This window comes from Ixodes scapularis, unplaced genomic scaffold (assembly GCF_016920785.2).
Source record: "Ixodes scapularis isolate PalLabHiFi unplaced genomic scaffold, ASM1692078v2 PGA_scaffold7__128_contigs__length_106722199, whole genome shotgun sequence".
Classification (NCBI taxonomy): domain Eukaryota; kingdom Metazoa; phylum Arthropoda; class Arachnida; order Ixodida; family Ixodidae; genus Ixodes; species Ixodes scapularis.
Window position 1 is genome coordinate 57,952,276 of NW_024609882.1, and position 17,645 is coordinate 57,969,920.

The window sequence follows — 17,645 nt, forward strand, 5'->3', positions numbered from 1 at the left end:
GGGAAGCGACCGTCGTTCTTGCAGGAGAACCGATGCGCATGCTCCATTGTGCCTCTCCACTTGGTGGCAAAATATTTTAAGAAAAACTGCTTGCAAAAAGTTTAAATATAAAATATTGTAATTATATTTGAATCACTGTGTCCTTAAATTATTGTCTCGATGTGAAAGCTAGGGTAGCTGTGGATTTTTTTATCTTTTTTGTGAAGACAGCCACACAAGGCAACAAGCCTGCAACTCACAAAGGTCAGAAAATAAAAAAAAAACAATGTGAAAATGTGTGTAGGATCGTGTTGATAAATGCAAGCGTTGACAGGAAACAATACCCCGAAAAAAAAAAGTACTGTATTTTATTTCCATTTGTTGCATTCAGTTCCGCTACAATCGATTTTTATGTTTTCAACTTCGAAACGTGTGATAACACATTTGGCATGAAAATATCTCACTGGGAGTAAACATTATTTGAGCCTAATTGCTGCAATACAATTAGCAGGTGTATAAACAGCACAGAATACTAAATGTGTTAACAGGGCCCCGGTTTGTGGTGTGCGTGTTAAAAAATTCCCTCTACCCTCCCCCCCCCCCCCCCCCCCCCCCCCTGCCCCGCGTGTCCCGCATTTCGCTAGGAGGAAGGTGGTCACTTATAGTTCCTGGCCTTCACGAGACAGGCTCCGCGTTCACGGCCGGACTTCCATAAAACCTTTCTATCTTATTGAGTGGACGAATCATTGTTATTTGCTACCGGCCGCACACATTTGAAATATTTGATAGAGGTTCGGGGTACATCGTCTTTCGTTCTTCGTCGTCATTGCTGCCGACCTGGGTTGCAGCAGTCCTCTGCCGCAGCCGATCGACCTCCAAACCATAGCCCTGCCGCAGAGCCACCGCCCCGTAAACTGCGGCATATTTCGAAGTGACTGTGAGACAGAACTTCAGCGAATGTGAGCTACGAGGGCTTCTATGAAGAGCACGGTGAACAATACGACCTATGGAAAATATCGACAGACAGGCGCGAGCTAATGGTATCCTGCCCTGTCCTCACCCCTGTTTGTGTTGATAGCGGTCAGATGCATTTCCCAGACCGGATCGGGATGTCGTGCGCTTGTAGCTGGCACAGAAGTCTGCAGTGCTGTGGAGAGAGGCTGCAGATTCAAGAATGTTTTTATTCTACGCGGCCGGCATGTGTCTTCGTCCTTGTCAACTATGCATGCTTGTGTGTGTGTTTTCAGTTTAATCTCGAGTTTTCTTCATTCATCGGCGGGGTCTTTTTTTTTCTAAAGGAGAGATAAATGTGTCAAAAACAACGACGCGGGAGCAGTGGCGTGCCGGCCCATCACGCGGAACGCTTCGCGAGCATGCCCTGACTTCCATACAACCTTTCTATCTCGTTGAGTGGACGTGTCTTTGTAATTAGCTGCTGGCCGCACAGACAGTATCGTTGAACGAGTACCAACCTTTCTATTTTTCCCACTTTCTAGATATCACAATTTGAGTGCCATGTTCACCTTACGCCAACTTTTGAAACCTTATTTTTCTAACAAGTCATAGTCAAGCTGCAGCCGCTTCTGAATACGATTCGAAAAACCTAGTTAATTCTACGCACATGCTATGCAAAAGTAATTAAAAAGTAAAGCTGTTAACTATTAAAGTAACTGTGACTGTATAACATTTTGGTTGCGGTGATTGCAGCGGCAGCTTCGCTACATTTGTTTTCAAGTTACTGTAATTGTAACCAATTACTTTTTAAAACAGACCTAACTAAGACTGAGAGATTTCTCACCAGACATTCGTCGCAAAAATAAACATTTGCTAGCGATGTTACGTTGTTTTTTTTCTTTTATTTCATGAACTGCTCTTGGGTTCTCGGCAGTTGTGTTCTTTTAGCAATCGTATGCAAGTTACAAAGAATGTTGCTTACGTTCGCGAACATTTCCCCTTGTCTTGAAATCACTGCACATTGTAGTATATTCTTAGTCAAAGCAGCGAACTATTTAGAAAATAATAAATGGGGGAGAAGAATAATCCATGTATTATTTAAGATTCATGATCGACTAGTCACCCTCGGATTTTCTTGGGTTTTGGAAAAACAAATTGTGGGATCAGCACAACGCGTGACGCTGTCTGAATCGCTAATGTTTTTTTTTCTAGCCTTGGAAAAAACCGACTGCGTCCAAGCTGAATTGCCCCCCCCCCCCCTCCCCAAGAAAGTTTTTTTCTTAGCACTTCGCACAGAATAATAATGCGAAGCAAAATACAGCGCTACTGGGTCTTTATTCCTTGATATTATTCTTTAAATTTTCAGCGCCAATATAAATAACGATTATTGTTTTTGTTTTTTCATTTCGTTTTTTTTTTTTGTATGAGAAAAGAAACTAGGCCATATCTTAAGTATTTGCTAGTGGACAAAATGTGGGTGGTTGGAAAACAGTGGTGTGGAAAATAGAAAGGAACTTGGCCGCTTAAAGTCGCGTGGGATCTGACTGGAAACTCCCACATTTTTTGGGGTTTCCATTGTTTTCATTTTTCAAATGTTGCTTTCATTGCATATTTTTATGTAGGTTATTTCCTAGAAGGAAGGCGAAATATATTCTTCGTTTCTCGAGACGCGAACCATTTCAAAACGCAATGGTAGGAATTGAGTGTGATTCCAGCACTTTAGTAGGAAGCATAAATCAAAAGACCTAAAACGAAAACTGAAAAAGGGAAATTTATATATTTCTCTTGTTGAACACCGCTGAACCCCCAAAAAAACACACGAATGTTTGCACCGCTTCAAAATAAAGCCTTCTGGTTTTCTCTTTCTAAAATCATATACATTTTCAGATGCCAGATACGCCAACACAATTGGAAACTCCCATAAACAACTGCAAAAAATTCTTTATTGTAAAAATTTTGTTTGTCTACGCGATGTGAAAATAAGCGCTCGCAATTCGTTGCAAACAGGAGCCATAATTTAAGAATTTTATTTTTGAGTAAACTCTAAGTTTAGAGGTACGGATATCTAAGTTTTGACTTATGAAGATTAAATGGAGTGATATCAATGTTATATATATATGTTATATATATAAAAAAAAGAAGACATGCTGAGTTGAAATTGCTTACTGGAAAATGTTGCTACCAGTTTCGAGCTAAGCTTTAGGAATCAAAGAGCGAATATGCGACAAACGTAATACAAACTTCGTCCGCCAGCACTCGTTGCGTCTGCCGCAAAAAGCTAACGCTGCCGGATAAAACTATTCGCGTTTTCGCAGCATATTCGCTTTTAGCCAGAGGCAGCGAGGCATAGAGTTATTTTAAAGCATTTTTTTTTTCAAAAGTAAATATCGCTTAAATAGACCGATAAAGGTAATCGCAATATTTCGAGCACGAACTATTGCGAAAAATGCGTGTATTCATGTCATTTAGACTTATCGTAGAATACCGCTCAACCGCCCATTCCACATTAAGTGCCCAATCCCCAATTCGTAAGATCTGAGGAAATGCGCGCAGTACATTTATATGTAAAATTGATGACCGGACAAGTGCCGATTCCCCATTCTCTGGCTATTATTTCTAAATGTTGAGCGGGCGCTCGCCCGGTACTTTAAGGTTGTCACATAAGAACTGAACGCTTCTGAAATTTTTTCTTCGGCAAGCCGTTTCGGTTTGCAGAAGAAATTGAAATCCAAAGCAGTATAGAAAAAGCTGGAGTGCCTACTTTCCTGCAAAGCACTTCGTTGTAATCTACGATATCGGCGAATGACAAGGTTGATAATATGTTTTAGAACTCAAAAGCAGTCTGCGCAGTGGCAGCGAGCATGACGTTTCACCGCGCTCAGTGCCAAAATGCACACTGTTTTTTTTTGTTTTTTTTAGGTCCATACGTACATATATTTAGCCTCGGTATTTGCCCATATTCCAGCATAGATCGCCACGATTGGCTCTTTCAATTGCTTTACGGGAAAAAGGTGTACTCAAAATGTTTCGAGACTGTGGCTGGTCCGTTCTGTTTGCAGCCTTAAATAAATTGCTCTCCAGCGCAGTGAAGAGGTTTACGAAACGGCCGGACGGCACCGGGCTAGGCGCAGCCTAAACGGGAATATCTTTCGTGCCACCGAAATTCGAGGACGTATTGACGGCTGTGGAAACGACAACCAGTCCTTCGCCCCTCTCGCGGAACCTCTTGTATTTTCAGTTATAAAGCTGCTACCCTCTATTTCGCCTTAAGTTCGACCGCAGTCCACTCTAAGATCCGATAAAGGCGCTCAAGCAGAGACAAAGGTGTATTAGCTATGGAGCTCGGTTTCTTTGTGGTTATGCTATTATCACCGGCTAAACAAATACCACCCAAAAAAACAAAAAAAAAGCGTAGGGCCACGGTGCTTTCACAGTGTGGGACTGGTTTAATCGCGGATAGCAACCGCACAAACGCAATAGGCGCCGTGACGATGCAACTTTCGAGCCTCTTCATTGGCCCCATCGAACTGGAGCATTGGCTACGGTCGAACGTAAAGTGAACAGGAGTATAACCTAGCACACTCAAGATGTCCGTAAGCAATGTGTGTCTTCGACGCATTTACAGATCGGACGAACACTTGTCTTCTTTTCGCGAGAACTCCGCAGTATACGAGTACTCGAGGAAGTATTATATGAAGTGATTAGAACTGATACGTTCACGGAGTTGTATACTAGCATTTATATCCATATGTCAAATAAAGTTTAGCTTCATGTAGCATTGCTCCCCTAACAGGAGTCAAAAGTCACTCCCGTAGCACATATCGTAAAGTTTAGAGCTATTACGAATAAAAGGTTTTTGGTTTTTATGAGGCAGGGGTTCACTTCTAGCATTTCTCGCCTATCAGCTGTCAAAAGTCGATTCCGTAGCATAGATTGTGATGTTTAGCACTATTACCGTTAAGAAAACTCACTCTAGCTTCTTTTTTTTTTTTTTTGAGGCAGGGATGCGCAGTTTTTAGTTAAAGGACTGGCTAGGTATCTCCGCCAGCTAGTCACTACCTGACTGAAAGGGTTCAGCTATATGCTTCCATCTATATATTCATTCGTTCATTTAAGCCGGTTACTCACTGCGCAAACTCACAACGCGCTCCCAGTTATTATCTGCCAAAAGCGACAGTCATGGTGCAAAACTTTCCTTGAGGAAGCGTTGTCGCAGCTCTCTGTCACTTCGCAGGTCGCGGCAACGGACTCGGCCAGGGTAGGTACTTGTCTTGTACAATTCTTAGTTCATTTACTTTCCACATTCTCAACACACACTTGCGGGCTCTACGGGTAGCAACTGAGGGAGAGGAGGAAACGAGAGCACGTAAGGACGCTAGACGGCCGAGCTATGATTGGATGAATGAGAGTGTAGACGCAAACCTAACCGCTTTTGTCTATATACACCATGTTCAAACGCGGTCGCAAGCCGGACGCCGGACGTCGGCGCTTGGCGTTCGCGTTCGAGCAGTGAGTAAAGACAGCGGTGTTCGCTGATCATGCCAGCTAGAGCTCCGTGTTCGAACGGCCCCCGCGCGATTTCATCTTTTCCTCTGCCTCGCTTTCTATTCAACTATAACTCTAGAGTTTGTAATTGAAAACGCATTTTAACTTCGCAACATATCCTATTTAGATCAATCTCATTGTGGCTATTGCCGTGGGAATTGAGGGTATAGTCGACTCTTCAAAGTCGCACCTCTCCAGTCGTGCCACCGGACGGGGCACGTGGTCTGTCGTCAGAGGACCCCACGTCGCGTTCCGTAACATCAAAAAGCAACGTAACAATTTTCGCGACTTGAAAAGCGATCTAGACGTCATTGAAAAATAAAAAAAAGATATGAAACAAAAGTAAGTTTTGAAAAAAAAAAGTTAAATTGAAGAAATATATGCAAATTTAAGATACCGAAAATTTTGTTGCGGCGGTGCGTGTTTCAATACAGAAAAACGTTTAGAAACGTTTCCAACTTGCATACAATTGATAAAAAAGGGCATTTCGCGTACTGCCTCAAAAACCTGGAAGACTAGAAGCGTTGCAACACTACTCTAAAGATTCGGGGTTTCGATTCTTTCGGGCTCTCACAATTGACTTCATTGTCTCGAAGCGCGCCTCTCCTCACAATGGCCGTCTCGACCGCCGCGGTTTGTCAATGATCCCTAATGGCCGATGCAAATGGAGATACGTCTCGGCCAGCTCACCAGCTCCAAAAGCCCGATACTATCTCGAAAAAACATTCTCAAAGGACTCAGTGCCATTCAAAGTCAAACCACTCTGTTAGTGTAGGAGGCAACGGTAGCGTTCAAATGGAAAAAAAAAAAAGATAAATATAAAGACATGAAAACTTTTACTGCTACTAAGCAAAGAAACGCATAATGGTAATACTACAAAAGGCTTTCTGTGCCATGGCAAACTGATTGCCTATATTTCTGACACTAAAAATGCCAAGTTCAAGTAATCAAGTAGGCGGCGTGATTTTTGTTTCCCTGTTTCGAAACCCATCAACTTCTTTACATGAATTTGCTTTCGGTGTTGCCGGATTTTATCATTTATTATTTTGTATATTTTTATGCCAAATCTAAATCAGGTAAAGTATAAACTTTTTCATTTGCATGACAGTCAGTTTACACATGTAAAAGGAATATGTTTAATGGAAGGGATTCTTCCCGATTTCAATTTAAATTAGGACGATACAACCTCACTTAGCTTTGCAACTATAAGTCACTGCCTTGAATTTAAAGTTCAAGAGAATACACTTTAATCTCAATGAATATTTATAGCATCAGATGAAAACATTCGTCTCGTGCATATAAAACGGTTCCTTTGAGTGTAGAAGAGAGGACGAAAGGACATTTGGATTATACATTCTAAATTACCTAAAATATGTTCATTTAAGTGAAATTTCCACGTGTGGGATGAATGTTCACGCAATGCAGAATAAAAACGTCCTCTACATGAAATAATAAATGCATGACATTTAATACGGATTGTTTTATTCCTAAATAATAGAAGTACGGTCATGAATTTTATTACTGGGTATACATAAAATGCGACCAAACTTATCGTATGGCGTCTGAAGTAGTAATATTATTCATGCGTTATTTTTGTCATTGTGCCTACAAACAACCTCATTGCATTTGTATGTTGCACTTAGTTTGTGTTAGAGGCCAGGGGTCTCAAACACGCTGTCCGCGTGCCGTATGCGGCCCGCGACTCGCTGGTACGCGGCCCGTAGAAGATCGGCTGCGAGTTCCGGTTTCCGTGTCTCGAGAGCTAGAAACGACATGTGGCATAGTGATCTCATCTCGCCGATTCGTTTTCGCTCGAAAAGTAGCTCTGCTCTTTTAACGTATGCACACATTTTATACTTTGCTGTGTTCATTTGCCCTTTGTTTCGCTTTATTATTTTACTTCCCTTTTTGCAATGTACAACAATTCCGCTACCAGTCTGCAACCTCGAGCTACTCGTTGAAGGATGCATGCCGGGCTGCGCCAACTCTCGTTTAGGAGCAAGTGCCGAAGATAAACCTACGAGCTCGGGATTCTCCCCTTCAAAAATATCACAATTAAAAGACGAGTATTTGTTCAAAATGGTACATAACAATTGTGATGAATTCAAGAACTGTCAAATTAAATTTTTGTTTTCTTAAAGACATGTTGAGCTGGGAACGACAGATTACTTGCTCTCTTGTTCTATTAGAAATGCCAGCACGTTGTGGTGCAGTGTAATTTTAATTTCTGCTATAACATCAGGTCAGGGCCCAGAGTAGTCATGTAAACAAATCAAATTCAAAGATGTCACTGGCACAACTGTGAGTTTACGAAAAGCATAGTGCTTGAGGTCTCTTCTCATTAAAATCTTCTACCCCCCCCCCCCCCCCCCCCCCCCCGCCGTCGTACGTTGGCCTTCGGCCTTTCCGGTGTGGACTATCTGGCCCCCACACTCAAATGAGTTTGAGACTACTTCGTTAGACGGAAGGAAGCGCATTTAAAACACACAATAAAAACATAAAAAAGCTAACACAAATCTAGAAAATGTCAAGTCTCAATAGCTACTATTTACTGTTAATTATACCGAATACACAAACCAAGTGTAAAATAAAATATACATTATATAGAAAGTGTATAAAAATACAATTAAAAAGGCGTACAAAAGAGCCAAATAAAACGTTGAAAATTGAGGAACGCTAGGTTTCTAGCGAAGATGATTTGCAAAGTTGCGTTGAATACATCGAAAACATGGCAAATATTTAAGCGTCTGCATTATGGTTAACGGTGACTGTTTAAACGTTTTGAGGATAAAATACAATATAATAACAACTTTTTTTTTAGTTTGGCACATTATAGACAACACAATTAAGGGATATCTTAGATTTTTTAAAATTCCGTCAGGTCTGCAAACTGTCTGTGCATTTTGACTTTCCGGTCTAAATTCACTTTACAAAGGTTTATTCCAGAAGAAAGCTCTCCGACTAACACATACATCAAAATAAAGAGACATTGGGGAGTTTTAGTAGACCGTGTTTCCCCCTCCGCTAGCCCTCCGCTGCGAAGAAACTGCCACTGCGCCTGCGCGCCGATGGCCTTGGCTGTAGAGTTCCGAGTAGCGGAGGGGCTTAGCGGAGCGGGGAACACGGTCTACTAAAACTCGCTATTGACACACGTTGTGCTGTTCCACTGCTCTAATCGTTGAAGAATAGTGTAGAATTCAATAAACTCGTATAAGAATTGATGGCTTAAAGTAGTTAGTTAATTATCTAAAAAAAAACGCATTTTCGAAATTAACGCGAAGACGCGAAGATAAACCAAAACAAGACAATACACTTTTTCCTGTTTCGGTCTATCTTCGACGTAACGCTGTTTTGGCGGAATATCTTTTTTTTTTTTAGCGCTTAAAATTTTTGAAAACGTTAATGTATCGGACACCGACATAACATTATATACAAATTCCGTAGGAGCGATGCGTTTTTGACGACCCGAGAAATTTTCTAGTTTGGCATTGGAAATGTGATAGATCTACGTTTTCGCAAAGATATTACCAGCGACGCCTCGTAGTCGAGGACGAATATCTTGCCATGCCGTTATGAATACAGACGACATTCGTATGCTTTTTCTCATCACCATATCTAAAAAAAGAAAAGTGAAAGGGCACTAATGCGGAAACCAAACTCGGCGTTCGTCGTTTTTTTTTTTTTTTCGATAATTATTATCGAAGTTTACACAACTTTGATGATTTTTCATAGGGACATTCTCATGTACATCATATGCGGGAAATTTAGTATGAAATCGAGGAGGAAGAAAAGCGCCATGTCTCAAAATATTTATAAAAATATTTTTATGCTAAGCAGACTTTTACTATATAGGGTGAAAATTAAAAACGTTTTTGCGTCGTATATTCAGTTCTTCGATATTTTTTTTTAAGAGACAATCACAACTTTTGAGAATTGGATTGTCGTCACAGGTTGCGTCTTTGGGTTCTTCACTAGGTTCAAATCACTTTCGCATAACAAGGAAACATTTTACACAATTTTACACTCCCTACTAAAAGAGCCAGATGGTCAGAACATTTTTATACGTATATATATAAAAATGAAGCTTACCATTTTTGACGATACTTTACCTAGTTTGCACGATAACATGTGTTACATTAGTTATGATATAACGTTTTTGAGATAATCTGGCTTAAGCAAACACCTATTCAACACGTACTATATCCTTATATTCAAGTAAGGTTCATTTGGCGAAAAATTCATTTGACACGGCAGAAGACTCTGAAAGTTCAAGTTTCAACAAAATGTTCATCAAACAGCCATTTTATAATTTTGTGTATGAAGAGTTCTACATATGGTCTAATAATCCACTAAATATTAGTTGTGAAAAAAGGTTCGGACAAATGAATTCGTACATTTAAAAATATGTTTTCCTTTTTTTTTCTAAGACGCAAGGCTTGGTTTTGACACTTTTTTACCCACTAATTAGAAGTTATTACTAATTAGTGACTCTCGGCACATTGTCAAATTATTTCTCGGTTCCTATTTAACACATAATTAACTGGCGTAAGCTGTGGGTGCATGGGATGTTATGCGCATGTTATTGTTCTTCTATACACCATCCCCTGATTTCCTAATTCTTGAAAATAAGAGAACTAAGAGAATTATAAGAGAAAATAGGATAATAAGAGAGATATAGAAAGATTAATTATATAATATTTTGAGTATCACAACCTTACAAATACATTGCTCTAAAAATACTCTTTGGATTGATAGAGTCCTTGCGGGAAACAAAATATTTTCGGTGTCCGACAGCCATAGCGGGAAGTTTCTTTTTTTTTTTTTCAACCTTTGGTTTTTCATGTATGCTGAGCTTTGTGACAATGTAGGCTTGTTTAAACCTAATTATGGCCGTTTCTCTGATATTAAAAAAGACAGCGTACACAGTGCGAAGTGCCTAAAATGACTATTAATATATAGCAACAGATGTTAACGAGAACGATTATTGTGGCAAAAACTGTTGTTAAAGCGGGTTACAACACTACTTCAATGTTTAGCTATCTTTTAAATAACATTAACGAATCCGTCATTGTTTTGAGATGTTGTTTTATGTGGCCTAATTAGATATTTTTAACTTAACTCATTCTGTTTTTTTTGGCATGAATGTAGTGCCAGGCCAGACGGGGAGCGCCAGGCTGTTTTCACTGCGTGGAAAGTGCTCAGACATCAAGGTTCGTTGCACAGCTGCTAGTCGAGACAACTTTAAACAGTTAGATGTGCTGATGACTTTGTTCATTTAGTCGTTCCTAAAGTGCCTGGAATTATTCTTTTAGAAAGGGGTACAACACCTCTCGCCGGCTACTGCTGCGCAGAAAAAGAGAAATAAAGTAAGCTTAGTCTTGTCGAGAACACTTGGCATGATACCTATGGACCAAAACTGAAAATAAAGAAAATCACAAAATTTTGTATAAACATTAAGTTGAGTTAAACTTTATTACAACAACTTTGTTCCGAAGACACCGGAACAAAATCATCTAAGAAGCTTTACTAGGTTTAGTGTCCTTGCCTCGTGATTCGCTGATGTTTCGCCGAGCCTTAAAAGCGAACGAATAATCCGTTTTAACGACGCTTTGTGATAACAATAAACGTTCTTGTGAACATGAGTTACTAAATACATTATGCAATAACATGTACAGTTTTACTCATACTTAACGCTACCCTTCGGTTGCTTAAATATTGATCTAGTGTCGTCTGCGCAAAGCTAAATTGGTTACCGTAACAGCTGGAGTGCCCTGATCTGGCTGTATTGTGACCGCAGATTCAAAGCTTCACCCGGAAGGTAAGTCCAGTGATATCACACAATGTGATGAAAGCGGACAATATAATCTTCCTCTTTGTCTTTGTTGTTCTGCGCTGTTTTATGTACATTATGTTTTAGCCTACACAAACTAGCCCAGCTTTCAGCTTTGGGACAATATAAATTTAACTTGACATTTGGGGAACGCCGTTCTTTCCCCCGTTGTATGCGAGCTTTCCCTGTTTTTTTCTTTCAAAAAGAGAAAACAGTGAAAGAAATGTTTCGACTAGAGAAGCTTCTCATAGGCCCGTGGCAGTGGAGAAGCGGAAGTTGGAAAAAGGCGAAATTTCCCGCTAGGCCTCTCTGCGCTTAAGTAATAATTTGTTTCCCCCAAGTTCCCAAGTATTCCGCATAAGACATTACTATAGTAATGTTTATACGCGTTTGCTTTTTATTAAAGGGCAACTCCACTCAGTTCCGAATATTCCGGGGTAATGGGTAATTTCACAATAAAAAGCACCGATAAAAGACATTACGTCACTTCGCGAAAAAATGGGATATATATCGTTAAATCTTACTTGAACCCTGAGCAGAAATCGAAACCGGAGCTTCGGATTGCTCTGGCAACATTGGCCTTGGGCCACCAGAACATGGCTATCACGTGGCACGAGATGTCACGTGATCCTCTACGCAACGACGGGCGGAATAGACCGATCTCACGAGGAGTTGCGCGACGCCACCGCTGCCGCGGTGCATTCTGGTACCTGTAGTTCTCCCCAGTTTTCCGGCCGCGTCGGCGCGCATTGTACGCCCGGCGTTTGGAAATTTTCGGGTTAGCACGATACTTTTAGCCAGGTTTTCATGGTTTTCAATGGGTGGCTTCACATGTTGTATGCCACGGAGCTATAATAACAGCACCAGGCAAAGAGGCCTTGAATATTATGTCTTCCCGCAAGAAAGAAGCACGGCAAAGAAAGGTCGACAGAGCCGGACAGAGCGGCAGGAAAAATAGCGTTTCACGATTTTTTTCGCCGATTTGCTTCATAATTTATATACAATTATTGCACGTCAGCTAAAATATGTAAGATTATAGGGCACGAGACATACAGCGTGCCGAAGTGTTCCGTAAGCTGGAATCTCTCTGACCATTTGCTCCGTAGCGGCCTATTCGTTGGTCTATCTCAAATAGGACCTCCGCACTGCTTTGCGGAGGCCGTTTTTAATACACTTCTTACTCGGTGTATTTTGGTGGTTATAACCGGTATTGCGACGACAGGTTTCAAGCACAACTGTGCTTCAAAAGATCAGGACAATCACTAGAGCAGCGATTCCCAATATGCAGCACTTGATATAAAACAACTTTTTTTCGGAAGCAGCCTTCAGTTGTTCTTTTTTTTTTTTTTTTCCATACCAACCAGAAAAGATTACATAATGCAGTTTAGAAGTGCAACACGTACTTACCGCCAAAAATGTAACAAACGAACCTCATCCATTTCGTGGTGGTCTATTAGGCTGGTGTTACTGATCCATTCTGCACTAGCACCAGTTGAGACCGCAGAAAAAAGCTTTCCCCGTCGGGCGACTGTTAGCGTTCGGATCTTGCGCAAACAAAATAAAACTGAATAGAAACTGTGCACGAAAAATCATCTCCACCCCAAGCTTTCACGTATCTGGCATGGTTGCTTCTTTTTGATAGATGCCAATTATTACGGCGTGTCAGGCTTGGCCTTTCTGTAGATCAGTTCTTTGTGTGCAGGCTTCTCCCGCTGTTCATCAGTACTTTGTCGCACAGGCTGTTAACCAGAATGAAACAGCTTCTAGAAAACTATCGCTGACCGAGAAAGTCTATTTAGCTCCTCTTACTTGATGGCTGATTGAACGTTATGCACAAGACTGAGCACCACCAAGCTCAGTTTTTCTTCACATTTGATGCTGTTCCGTGGTGCTACACCGAGCCGATTGTCCCTCGAATTTTCTTGTTCTTTGCTATTGCACTAGATGTTCACTTGTTTGCAAGGTAAAAGAGACGTCCGAGAAGTCGGAATGCTCGAGTAGTGGCGCCGTTGTTTTTTTGCTTTGTTTTTTTCCGCGGCCGCAGTAGGATTACCCCGTGAAGGGCAGTGGGCTTACGCATTCACGAAGACGAAGAAGCAGACGACGACGAAGCAGACGACAAAGCGATTCTAAAGCGATAAGACGACTGGAACTGCTTTTCTGCACTTGCTGAGGAAAGTAAGGCATCACAAACAACACAATCTTATGAAGTAAAAACATGCAAGAGAATCAAGGTGATAGCGGGGCGTGCCAAACGATAATCTATGATGATGTACGTACGCGCAGCCGTATGCAGCCGGGAAGGGATGACTACAAGTAGCATGGCGGCGGCACCACTTCCCGGAATGCGCGCGCCTGCGCAGTTCGCTTGGTGACATCGGTCTATTGTGGCGGGCGGGCAGGCACCGTCAGGGCGGGCGTGTGCTATAGACGCAAGTGTCGTCTGCACCGGGCTCTTCACCTGTTTTGGACTCTACGACATTTCACACCTTCACATCTGAGGCATAAGTCTGGCCACGTAGTGTGAACAAAAACTCCGAGAGACAACAATCCCAAACGGTGAGACGACGACGACGGTTGGGACGCGAGAGACGACGGTAACGGTGGGACGGCCGGACGGCTCCCAAGAAACGCAACGCGCAGGCGCGTTACGCCAATCACGTGGACACTGCTGAGCGCCGAGAGGAAACGTTGCTGACGTCACTCGTTGCGCTTGCCTGGAGAAGTAAAAACAAACAAAACGACGCAATAGTGTTGACGTTTAGCTCAATGTTGACTACGCAAACACCGTGGCCTTCACTGCGCTGCTGGCTGAGCCTCAATTCACCCGCTTGAGTCAGCCGATTTCGGCAACTTGGCGCGTTGCAATGTTTGCCGGACCGTTTAAAAATATTTAGAAATAATAAGGTCGTAATATTTGACATGTGGTCTTCCTAAGCGATATTGAAGAGTGTTTTTTTTTTCAAAGACGAAAATGAGGCGGAGTTGTTTTTCAAGGAAATGACAGAAATGCAAGTTTTTTGTTTTTTTTTAATTTTTATATTTTTGTTTATTTCTAGGTAGGGGAGTGGGACTAGCATATGAAAACGTTCGTATATTGTAGTAACTTACGTAATTATTTTTTCTAAATCAAAGCTAACGAACATTGTAAGCGCTAACAAGTAAATAATAGTTAGGCATCAAAAAAAGACGGCGACCAAGTTTTATATTATGTAATACAACTTGAAATACATCGCCCCTTCAAATGTACTGATTTTTATCCCCGAACGATTTATTACATGTTTCTTTTTATGAGCTGTTTTAAAACATTCTGAGGGCTCATCATAAAAAGAGCAAAACACGAAAAGTATGAAAAGTTGCCTATATGGGAAAATTTATATAAAAAATTGTGTTTATAAATTTTTCTCCTGAACTGAGAAGTGTTATAGCTAAGACAACCCTTTTTTTAAAGAATTACATCCTAGTCGTTGAATGTGCTTTTCTACGCATACGCTTTCATTTTATACCATAGTTTGGCCAGAACAAAAAGTGAAACACAAATTATCATCATCCAAAACAGGTAAATTATAGGCAAAAGGGCTGCCTAAATTATATATATTTTTTTACAAAACAATAGCAAAACAATTATTTTTAGGATTTCGTTCTTTTTTTTACTGTAGTTTTAAAATTTGTGCAAGTTTGTTTGTTGTGCGACTGGTATATGAACCTTGCGAAGCACCGAAATACTCAACCTGTGGCAATCATCGAAATTTCAAAATATTCCTTTAGTGTCTTTGAAGCAGAGCCTCGAGAAGTAAATACTGGGTGATTCAAGGGGAGGCCAGGCTCTTTAAATCGACCGCAAAATTCGGGTCTTAACCTATCGCGCTACGACTTTGTGCAGCGTTGCCCACAGATGGTGCATTTTTTTAGTTTATTTTTTTTTAATTTGCAAGGAGCAAACTTGCCTGAGGAAAAAGTAAAGAAAGAAAAAGGCTTAGCTCCTATGGAAACGCAGCGACGCCACCGGTCTTCATACAACACGGCGCCGTTTCGCACGGGAGACAAGAGATGGCGCAACGAACACCGCCAACGAACCAGCATACGGTGCCGAGAACCGGCGTCTTTAGCAGACGATCTCTTCCGACTCAAAAGCGGTGCGCGTTCCGCTGGCGGCGACAATCGCAGAAACAAAACCAGGCGCGGTAACAACAAGGAACTGCAGTTGCTTGTCCGCTAAAGACGCCGGCTCTCGGTGTCGTATGCTCGTTCGGTGGCGGCAGTTGGCGTCGCGACCTCTTGCGCCATCTCTTGTCTCCCGTGCGAAACGGCGCCGTGTTGTTTGAAGACCGGTCGCTTCGCTGCGTTTCCGTAGGTGCTAAGCCTTTTTTTTTTTTCTTTACTTTTTCCTCAAGTAAATTCGCTCTCTGCAAATTTTACAAAAAAAAAAATTCACCATCTGTGGGCAACGCTGCACAAAGTCGTATCGCGATAGGTTAAGAAACCGAATTTTGCTGTCGATTTAAAGAGCCTGGCCTCCCCTTGAATCACCTTGTGTATGTCGCAAGAATTTTCAGTTTCGTCCTAGTGAGGATATGTGCAGCATACATATTCTGTTTCAGAATATTTTGAGATATAGCTTTAATTATGCACGATTTGAAATGAAATCCCCCATGTGCCAGAACTACCTATTGCCACGCTGTTGATGAACGATGCGCGCGGGGGAATTTTCCAACATAACAAGGCAGGAGCCAATCACTCCCACCTACAAACTGATTTGGCGAAAATGATTGGAAGGATCACGAGGCTGAAAAAGAGTGTGACCAAGAAACAAAACCTGCCTTGACTTCTGAGCGGGCGACACACCACGAACAGCGCTTCAGTAGGGAGTGTTACGATTCCCATTAAAAACCTCTACATCCATGTCAACATTATTCTTTAGCACCGCGAGGTTGTTGCTCGAAATGATCGGCTGTGTGGCCTGAAAAGAAACAGGCAGTACTTTGTCGGGCAGAGCTCGGGATGTAATTAAGAAATAATAATGCGCTCGAAAAGCGTCCTGTGCTACTCGCCCGCAGTTTATACGGATTCGAATTTGAATGCGGTGGGCTAACGGGGACATACACACCACAAAGAAAAACAAATTCAGTAAGGTCATTTTTTGGTAACACACAAAGCCAGGCAAATACGGAAAGTAATACACGGATACCAGTGAATTAGCAAGCTCAAAATACGATTAGATGTATAGAAAATATCATTCGCGGGGACAGAATATGTATAGTAAGTGAAGCGTAATTATCTTTGTCATAATGCCCATTGCTTTTTTTCCCTAATCGTATTCTGAGCTTTTTCATTCGGTGGTATACTTCTATCGTTTGCCGTGATTGGCTGTCTTCGTGTTCTAAAGGAAAGTAGAGTTACAGATTTAGTTACAGTCTACAGTTTGTTGTAATATGAGAACCTCAGCTTGAAGGGGGGGGGGGGGGGGGGGGGAGGTTTGGCACCAAAACCGTGGAGAGAAACGGCAGCACTAGGGGAATTCAATGCATGTGCCTCCCTTGGTGTCACAGTTGCGATCATTGTGGCGGTCTCGCTTCCACTCATGTACATTCTGTAGGATACTCTTTGAAACGCCGTACACGTTTATCTCGGTGAGGAAAACTAGGAATGACATCCAACATGTTTCGATGACGTCAGGTGCCAACGAACCCGTATCATATATATGTATATATTTATATATATATTTTTATTTTTTTTTGTTTCTGCAGTGTGAAAAGGAGGAGGATTTGCAAGGAACTTTTTGTTTTCAAGATTCGGATTTACAAAAACAAAGATCCGCTGAATAGTCAATGCACATTGGAGCTTTGGGCATTGAAAGAAGCTTTATTTTTTTAATTATTTTTTTCTGGGTGAGACACCTTCGGAATACGGATGAGCAAGCCATCCAAAAACGAAACAATATCAATATAATAAATAATTTCAACACCGTTCTCGCTCGTTCTCCGTAGAATACTAGGCTCACTATGGTCACTGAAAATGTGAGAACTGCAGGGGAAGAGCTTCAGCTGTCCAGCCTCCATCGAGTGCATCCTACCTTCAACAACGTTTCCGGGTTTCTCGCACCACGAGCGCGAGCGTGCAGCAAAGGAAAAGTGGAAGCCATGGATAGTGCGTGCTGGAGGATGGACGTTCGAAACACACGTCCGGTGATTCTCACTCTATCAGTGACTGTATAAGTCCTCTCACACTAATGATATTTTTTTTTATTCACGGTGATAATTGTTATTGGGAAGGTTTTGCACTGGATACCATGTGTGTTTCGAGTACTTTATGGCTCGCTAAACTAAGCGGGAAAACT